We start from the raw sequence: 10,597 nt of genomic DNA, 5'->3' as shown, positions 1-10,597 counted from the left end.
GATTAACACCTTATGAACTTATGACAGGAAGGGCGATGCAATTACCAGAGAACATTATAACAGGGGGGCCAATGTAGGCCCATTAAAAGACAAAATAAAACGGTATGTTTTGGAACTAAGTACTCAATTAAAAATGATGCGTAAATTAGTTAGGGACAATCAGGAAGAAAGAGACGCGGAAGCAGAGCTTACAAACCTCCCTGAAGTCCCGTTGGCAGGAAGGCGCGTTATGGTAAGGGTCCACTTAGGAAAACCGGGGTTTGCCCCAAAATGGATAGGATCATATGAGGTTATAATCAGCGGGGCCACTTGTGCTTGCATCGATGTGAAAGGGAGCGGACAATGGAAGCATTGGACCCAGCTTAACGTTTCTGAACCAACCGTTTAGCACACGTATTAGTTGTTGTTGTTTGTCTATTTACAGATTGACAGCGAGTGATTCTTCAAGCAAGCCATTTGGCAAATTTGCCTTTGATTATTTGTTAAATATAGAGTAATAAGATGATGAAATTATAAATTGCGATCGGTGCAATTATCAAAGTTCGTGTTAGTTCCGGCCTGCTAGCGAGACCAAAACGATAGTTACATGTAAATACCTTTTTGTACATGTCTTATTTTTATGCGCAAAATGAGAGCTTTTCTAGTTGCTGGGTATGTTCGCACATCCCCATACATAGCAAAGGAGGCATCCCTTTGAGGTAAATTTCCCTTAACATTTCGGAAGTAGCAGAGTGGGTAATGCGGCAAAACGGTACAGGGGAAGTAAATGATACCTGGAACCAGAGTGGGGATAAAGAAACGTGGAGATCGAAGGGTTACCTTTTGGATGAATTGCCGGATGGTACCAGGCGGAATACAATAGGTCGGTACGACCCCCGTTCCTGGTTTTGACCAATACCTCAGGAGTTGGAATGCCCAATGCTGACATTTGTTTCACTAGAACCCTGACTGGTGAGGAATCAGGTTTTGTAGCAGGATACTTTAACCTCACCAGGTGGAACATAATAGCAAGCGAAACAAAATACCAGGGGTTCTTGGAAATAGAGGGTTTGAAGCATCAGACAAGTAGCCAGGACTGGGACCCTAAGATTAGGCGGCGACGGGGGCTGAGAGAGAGATTGGGATCGAATCTAACAGCATACATTGGCACTTATTTTGTGTGCGGGCATAAGGCCTACCCCTGGTTGCCACACGACTGGAGGGAGTCCTGTTATTTGGAATATGTGTTCCCTTTTGTCAGACGGGTACGTACTTTAGCAGAAGTACAGACACCAGGTCGACTAAGACGAGATCTTACCCGGGTAGAGAGGCTATTTTGGGTCATGATGCTCCCATTCGGGATAGGACGCACCATAGATGAATTCCGTAACCTAGAGAGGATACTGGAACAGAGAGTTAACGGCACTGTTGAAGCAATGGAGGGCATAACGGCTGAAATGGTAGCCATACGCACAATGGTACTCCAGAACCGAATTGCCCTAGATTATATTCTAGCACAAAGTGGGGGCACATGTGCCTTAATTGGAGCTGAATGTTGCACTGACATTTCCGATAATTCAGAAAACATAACCAACCTTGCTGATCACATAAGAAGGGAGGTAAATAAGTTATCCACGACAGCAGGAGGATCTGGCTGGTTTGACTGGCTGTTAGGGGAATCCTGTGGGTCCTATCTTATGCATGGAGTAATTATTCTGGTTATAATAATAATTCCTTGCTGTCTGATTATCGGGTGTTTTAATATCTGCTGTAAAGTTATGATGGCTCGACAGATGCCAGTAGCTAGTGTAATTGGCGCAGAAGAAACACACCTGATGGAAATACTTGAAGGCACCAAAGATGAAGAAACAGATGACGATGACACCGACCACGATCTTTGTAGGGTAGCCTAGAGCTACAGGCAAGGTGGACATACGGAACATCAGGGAAGTAACATACCCCAAAGGACGAATATATGGCACCATGCTACTATCATTGTGGTCATCTGGATTTCGTGAACATCCTCCAGGACCAAAAGGGGGAATATTGTTGGAGCGGATTTTTGGACATTTACTTGACTAGTATACGGGACCAAACATTTGTTTTTATTTTCCCCTTTAATGAATTTTGTAAGGGACAATACAGATGCATTATGCTTTATCTGAAAAAAAAACACAGTTAGATTTCAAGGTATGCTGGCCTTGAGTTATGGAGATAGGAAAGTGAGATAATGAACGACTGGAGAGATAAGTGGGGGTATGTTTGACTATACCGGTGCCGAAAAGTCTGCACTTGTTTATAATGCCCTGTAACAATACGAGGATGGTTTATATCAAGAGCTCAGCCTTGGATTGTAATTGTATGAAAAGCTTTGTAAACCTTGTCGATAATTACCCACTTTCCCTCTCCCTCCCTTTTTAAAAAGTGGTGTTACATTAGCTACCCTCCAGTCCATAGGAACGGCTCCAGAGTCGATAGACTGTTGGAAAATGATCACCAATTAATCTACTATTTCTAGGGCCACTTCCTGAAGTACTCTGGGTTGCAGACAATCAGGCCATGGGGATTTATCGGACTTCAATCCTATCAATTTCCCTAACACAATGTCCAACCTAATATGGATATACTTCAGTTCCTCCTTCTCACTAGGCACTCTGTTCCCTAGTACTTCTAGAAGGAGATTTGTGTCTTCCTTCGTGAAGACAGAACCGAAGTAATTGTTCAATTGGTCCGCCATTTCTTTGTTCCTCATTATAAATTCACCTGAATCCGACTGCAAGGGACCTACGTTTGTCTTCACTAATCTTTTTCTCTTCACATATCTATATAATCTTTTCAGTCAGTTTTTATGTTCCCGGCAAGCTTCTTCTCATACTCAATTTCCTCCCTCTTAATTATACCCTTTGTCCTCCTCTGCTGAATTCTAAATTTCTTCCAGTCCTCAGGTTTGCTGCTTTTTCTGGCCAATTTATAAGCCGCTTTCTTCGATTTAACACTCTCCTTAATTTCCTTTGTTAGCCACGGTTGAGCCACTTTCCCAGTTTAAATTTTACTCCAGACAGGGATGTACAATTGTTGAAGTTCATCCATGTGATCTTTAAATGTTTGTCATTACCTATCCACCGTCAAAACTTTAAGTATCATTTGGCAGTCTGTTCGAGCCAATTCACACATCAAACCATCAAAGTTACCTTTCCTTAAGTTCAGGATCTTAGTTTCTGAAAAAGTCTCCATCATAATAAAGAATTCTACGATGTTATGCACACTCTTCTCCAAGGGGCCTCGCCCAACAAGATTGCTAATTAGTCCCTTCTCATTATATATCACCCAGTCTAGGATGGTCAGCTCCCTAGTTGTTTCCTCGACATATTGGTCTAGAAAACTACCCTAATACACTCCAGGAAATCCTCCTCCACAGCATTGCTACCAGTTTGGTTAGCCCAATCTAAATGTAGATTAATGTCGCCCATGATAACTGCTATACCTTTATTGCATGCATCCCTAATTTCTTGTTTGATGCTGTCCCCAACCTCACTACTATTGCTTGGCAGTCTGTACACAACTCCCTCTAGCGTTTTCTGCCTTTACTGTTCCGTAGCTCCACCCATACCGATTCCACATCATCGAAGCAAATGTCCTTTCTTACTGTTGCATTAATTTCGTCTTTACCTAACAATGCCACCCTGCCTCCTTTTTCTTTCTGTCTCCCTTTCCTAAATGTTGAATACCCCTGGATGTTAAGTTCCAAGTCTTGGTCACCCTGGAGCCATGTCTCCGTGATGCCAATTACATCATACCAGTTAATTGCAATCTGCACAGTTAATTCGTCCAGCTTATTCCGAATACTCCTCGCATTGAGACCCAGAGCCTTCAGGCTTGTCTTTCTAACACACTTTGCTCCTTTAGAATTTTGCTGCAATGTGGCCCTTTTTGCCTTATGTTTCTCTGCCCTCCACTTTTACTTTTCTTCTTTCTATCTATCTTTTGCTTCTGCCCCCATTCTACTTCTCTGTCTCCCTGCATAGGTTCCCATTCCCCTGCCATATTAATTTAACTCCTCCCCAACAGCACGAGCAAATACTTCCACTGTGACATTGGTTCCAGCCCTGCCCAGATGCAAACCGTACAGTTTGTACTGGCCCCACCTCCTCCAGAACCGGTTCCAATGACCCAGGAATTTGCACCACTCCTCAAGCCACATATTCATTTTAGCTATCCTGAGATTCATACTCTGAGTAGCACGTGGCACTGGTAGCAATCTTAAGATTACTACTTTTGAGGGAGCATTATTCTGTATTTAACCCATGTTGTACCTGCCCTGGGAGTATTTGATGGGACAGTGTAGAGGGAGCATTACTCTGTATCTAACCCTTGATGTACCTGTCCTCGGAATTGGACAGTGCAGAGGGAGCTTTACTCTGTATCGAACCCATGCTGTATTTGCCCCTGGGAGTGTTTAGTGGGACAGTGCAGAAGGAGCTTTCCTCTCTATCCAACGCGTGATGTCCCTGCCTGAGTGTTTGATGGGGCAGTATAGAGGGAGCTTTACTCTGTATTTAACCCAGGCTGCAGCTACCCTGGGGTTGTTTGGATTTGACAGCATTGAGTGAGCTTTACCCAATATCTAACCTGTGCTGTACCTGTCTGATGGGACAGTGCAGAGGGAGCTTTACTCTGCATCTAACCCGTGCTGTACCTGCTCTGGGAATGTTTGATTGGACAGTAGAGAAGAAGCTTTACTCTGTATCTAACCCGTGCTGCACCAGCTCTGGGAGTGTTTGATGAGACAGTGTGGAGGGAGTTTTACTCCGCATATTACCCGTGCTCTACCTGCTCTGGGAGCGTTTGATGGGACATTGTCGAGGGAGCTTTACTCTGTATCGAACCCGTGCTGTACCTGGTCTAGGAGTGTTTGATGAGACAGTGTAGAGGGAGTTTTACTCCGTATATAACCTGTGCTGTACCTGCTCTGGGAGTGGTGAAGTGAACCTAGCTGTGTCCATTCACATTCTTGGTAAAGATGTTGGATCTTCTCCCCATATTTGGACCTTCAGCCATGGTGGTGACAGACATTCCCAGGTTCTGATGCTCTATAATATATATATTAATAGGAGGGTTAGAGGGAAATATTAAAATGGGAAGGAGCACATTGCCTTGTTAAACATGATACCAGTCCCTCCTCCCCCACCAGTACAACAGTGGTTAGCTCTGGGATCGAGCATTTCCAGAGTGCTACGATCAACTCTCCACATCAGGTGTGACACAGACTGCTGCCCAGTAAATCCAGTGAGTCCCACTGATCTCCACAACCCAGTTCCTGACGGGCTCCCGTCGGCCGAGACTCCGCACTGGGAGCATCCATTGGTGAGATTTACTCACAGTGTAGGCCCAAACCATTATTCCCAAGGTAGGGAATATTCATCAGGGAAATGTAGAGCGGGTGACCATTGATGAATTAAATGATACTTCATTCAGTTTTACTTGGTCTGGCATAAGAACATAAGAAATAGGAGGAGTAGGCCATCTGGCCCCTCAAGCCTGCTCCGCCATTTAATGGCGGTATTGTATTATTTTTATTCACAGATGTGTGTTTAATATATTTGAGTTGGGATATTAAATTATGGTATTTTATGACTATTATATCTATCCAAATACACAACATATACCTGGGTGTAATTCCTCTGGTCTCGATGGGCAGTGATATTGTCCTTGTGTTCAGGGAGATATAACCTGGTTGCTGTTTCTATTTGAATATATTGACCATATATCATGGTGTCAGCACCTGATTAATGAACTCCACTGGGCGGGCCACATTGTTCGCATGCCTGACACAAGACTCCCAAAGCAAGCGCTCTACTCGGAACTCCTTCACGGCAAACAAGCCCAAGTTGGACGGAGGAAACGTTTCAAGGACACCCTCAAAGCGTCCTTGATGAAATGCAACATCACCACCGACACCTGGAAGTCCCTGGCCAAAGACCGCCCGAAGTAGAGGAAGTGCATCCGTGAGGTCGTTGAGCACCTCGAGTCTCGTTGCTAAGAGCATGCAGAAATCAAGCTCAGTTAGCGGTAGGAGCGTGCGGCAAACCAGTCCCACCCACCCTTTCCCTCAACCAATGTCTGTCCCACGTGTGACAGAGATGGTGGTTCTCGTATTGGACTCACGTTTAGAGGGGAAGCAAGTTTTCCTCGATTCTGACGGACTGCCTGCGATGATGATGAATGAGCACTTTCGGGGGTGAGGTCATTTCCCACTGTCCCACTGATAACATAATGTGGAATGAATTGTGTACCTTCACAGTCAGGGGATAAATAACATTGATTTGTTTCATTATCTTTAGGTGTTTTACAATCTCAAAACACCATAAATATATCATTGGTAGAGTTGGCTGATGTTTTACAATCACAATTCTCCACTTGTGCGTGTGCAGATACACGCTCATGCAGGTTAACTCTCAGCATCCTTTCCTTTGCCCACAGTGGAAATGCAAGCGATTCAGTCTCGGATAAGGAATTTCTCCAAACAATTGTTGAAGTTATTCACTGGCATTAATTTGTGAGGAGTTAGGAAATTAGCAACAGGGTTTTGGATGAGTGCAAGTTTACGGAGGGTGCAGGAAGGGAGGCCGGCCAGGATAATGATGGAATATTCAAGTCTCGAGGTAGCAAAGGCAGAGATAAGGTTTTCAGCAATAGATGGTTCATCTGCTTTTGTTCCTCAGTCTGCAACCCCTGTTCATTTCCAGCTGCTGACATTATTCTATCACTCGATCATTTACCCGAGAACTAATTATGTGAGACAGATAATTAGATAAATATTGATAAAGTGACGTGGATTGGTACTCTCTCTGACCTTTCTCCCCAGTCTATCCCCAGGACCAGATTTTATCTGAGTCAATGGGACTCTCTCTGACCTTTCCCCCCAGTCCCCTAGGACCAGTGTGTATCTGAGTCAATGGGACTCTCTCTGACCTTTCTCCCCAGTTTAACCCCAGGACCAGTGTATATCTGAGTCGATGGGACTCTTTCTGACCTTTCTCCCCAGTCTATCCCCAGGACCAGTGTGTATCTGAGTCAATGGGATTCTCTCTCACCTTTCTCCCCAGTCTATCCCCAGGACCAGTGTGTATCTGTGTCAATGGGACTCTCTCTGACCTTTCTCCCCAGTCCCCCAGAACCAATGTGTATCTGAGTCAATGGGACTCTCTCTGACCTTTCTCCGCAATCTATCCCCAGGACCAGAGTATATCTGAGTCAATGGGACTCTCTCTGACCTTTCTCCCCAGTCCCCCAGGACCAGTGTGTATCTGAGTCAATGGGACTCTCTCTGACCTTTCTCCCCAGTCTATCCCCAGGACCAGTGTATATCTGAGTCAATGGGACTCTCTCTGACCTTTCTCCCCAGTCTATCCCCAGGACCAGTGTGTATCTGAGTCAATGGGATTCTCTCTCACCTTTCTCCCCAGTCTATCCCCAGGACCAGTGTGTATCTGTGTCAATGGGACTCTCTCTGACCTTTCTCCCCAGTCCCCCAGAAACAATGTGTATCTGAGTCAATGGGACTCTCTCTGACCTTTCTCCGCAATCTATCCCCAGGACCAGAGTATATCTGAGTCAATGGGACTCTCTCTGACCTTTCTCCCCAGTCCCCCAGGACCAGTGTGTATCTGAGTCAATGGGACTCTCTCTGACCTTTCTCCCCAGTTTAACCCCAGGACCAGTGTGTATCTGAGTCGATGGGACTCTCTCTGACCTTTTTCACCAGTCTATCCCCAGGACCAGTGTGTATCTGAGTCAATGGGATTATCTCTCACCTTTCTCCCCAGTCTATCCCCAGGACCAGTTTGTATCTGTGTCAATGGGACTCTCTCTGACCTTTGTCCCCAGTCCCCCAGAACCAATGTGTATCTGAGTCAATGGGACTCTCTCTGACCTTTCTCCCCAGTCCCCCAGGACCAGTGTGTATCTGAGTCAATGGGACTCTCTCTGACATTTCTCCCCAGTCTATCCCCAGGACAAGTGTTTATCTGAGTCAATGGGACGCTCTCTGACCTCTCTCCCCAGTCCACCAGGACCAGTGTTTATCTGAGTCAATGTGACTCTCTCTGACCTTTCTCTCCAGTCTATCCCCAGGACCAGTGTTTCTCTGAGTCAATGTTACTCTCTCTGACCTTTCTCCCCAGTCTATCCCCAGGACCAGTGTCTATCTGAGTCAATCGGACTCTCTTACCTTTCTCCCCAGTCTATCCCCAGGACCAGTGTTGATCTGTTGTCAATGGGACTCTCTCTGACCTTTCTCCACGATCCATCCACAGGACCAGTGTGTATCTGAATCCATGGGACTCTCTCTTACATTTCGCCCCAGTCGATGTAGGAAAGCTCTTTGAATCAATAGTTTTCTCTGTTTGGTTCTCCCACAATCCTGGACTGGTTCACCTGGTGTTGTTCCTCAGTCCACAATCCCTGTTAGGTCCACAGCTGGAATTTTCTCGAGCATTCCTACATTCACCGGGACATCTAATCAGGACAGAAAATGAGAACAATATTATCGGTGTGAAATAGAGTGCGATGTTAACCTACCTTGTAGTTCCTGGTCGAAACAAAACATTCAAGTAAAAATAATTTCATATTCCGTGGTTAGAGACTCCTCATATACTGGCGTGCATTATACAGGAGTAGGTCACAAATTGAAGATAGAAACAGAGGAACTAGGTGCAGGAGCAGGCCATTCGGCCGTAGTATCCTGCACCGCCATTCAATAAGATCATGACTGATTATTCAACCTCAGTACCCCACCCCTGCCTTCTCACCATACCCCTTGATCCCTTTAGCCCGAAGGGCCAAATCTAACTCCCTTTTGAATATATTTAGTGAACTGGCCTCAACAACTTTCTGTGGCAGAGAATTCCACAGGTTCACCACTCTCTGATTGAAGAAGTTTCTCTTCATCTCGGGCCTAACTGGCTTACCCCTTGTCCTTCGAATGTGACCGCTGGTTCTGGACTTCCCCAACATCGGGAACATTCTTCCTGAATCTACCCTGTCTAATCCCATCAGAATTGTATATGGTTCTATGAGATCGCTTCTCATTCTTCAAAATTCCAGTTAGGTTAAGCCTAGCCGATCAAGTCTTTCCTCATATGTCAGTCCTTCTATCCCCGGACTCAGTCTGGTAAACCTTCGTTGCACTCCCTCAATAGCAAGAATGTCCTTCCTCAGATTAGGAGACTAAAATTGCACACAATATTCCAGGTGTGGTCTCACCAAGACCCTGTACAACTGCAGTAAGACTTGCCTGCTCCTATACTCACATACTCTCGCTATGAAGGCCAGCATGCTTTCTCCGCTAACTGCAATCACTGCCCATTCCTTTCTATTCCTGGCTGAAGCCCATCCAGGACACACCCGCCCAGCCTCCACCTGTCTTTCTGTCCCTCGTGTTTTGCTTTCTCTCAGTGACACCTGAGGCAGAGAGAGAGCTGACAGACAATATATTCAGCTCAGACACTCAGCAACTTCCCTGGAGCATTGGCCGGCTTTAATGACACTGATTAACAAGGGCTTCCTCCCTCCCACTGTCTGGGGCTCTCTCTGTGTCCGGAGAGACAACAATGGACATCCAACTCGCTCTCAATTCGTGTCTGAGAGAGGGACCACACACAGTGTGTGAGGTCACAGCCCCGCCCACACAGCACGCGGGACATGGCCCCGCCCACCGTGTGTGAGGTCAGGGCCCCGCCCACACAGCCCCTGTGCTCAGCAGCGGGACTGCTGCAATGTGAGAGAATAAAGAGAGAAGGTGCTGGGAACAGTCAGCCTCAGAGCTCAGGCATTGTGTGTGGGAGGATAGAGAGAGAATGGTGCTGAGGGAAGATCATTGTCATTGGCCTGACATTCAGGGGCAGGGGCCTTCACCTGCTGCTGGGGGCAGTGCAGCTGAAATATTGTGTGACAATATACAGCCTGTTTCCTGACACAACATGTTAATGCAATAACTGGGGAAAACCAGAGATTGGATCTGGTGTTTAGTAGTGAGCCTGACCTCGATCAGGCCTCCGTGTGGGGAACATCTTGGAAACACTGATCACATTATACCGTCCCGATTGGCCGGGAGAACCAAAGGGACTGAGACCCTGCGACACGGACCGCATTTCAGGGCAAACTTCTCCAAACTGGCAGAGGATTGTAACAGATAAATTGTTTAACCCTCCTCGGTTATGATGTGACCAATGTTGGATAACAATGGAAAGGTTTTAAGAACAAGTTTAAAAATATGAAAACCAAACGTAGTCAAAATTAAAAGTCAGAAATGTGGTCAGAAAAAGCCAAGGTGGGCGATTGGCTCTGTACAAAGATGTAAACAGAAAAGTTTCCATAAATTAAATAAATTTAACCATCAAATAAATAGGGTGAATACAAGGAACAACTAAAGAAAACGAAGGCTGCTGTTCAATCAGGAAAAAGTCGCTGGGAATAAAAGGATTGTAGACAACTGGCTGTCATGGGCAGAGCTTTTTCAGTTCTGTGGAGAGTCCGAGAACTATCAAAGTCTGTATTGGGCCAGTGAAGGGTTTTCAAGGACATGTTACACAGGACTCACTGAGTATGGCGGAAATAT

Source organism: Pristiophorus japonicus, unplaced genomic scaffold, assembly GCF_044704955.1.
Source record: "Pristiophorus japonicus isolate sPriJap1 unplaced genomic scaffold, sPriJap1.hap1 HAP1_SCAFFOLD_37, whole genome shotgun sequence".
Classification (NCBI taxonomy): Eukaryota; Metazoa; Chordata; class Chondrichthyes; family Pristiophoridae; genus Pristiophorus; species Pristiophorus japonicus.
Note: the sequence above shows the minus strand (reverse complement) of the source record.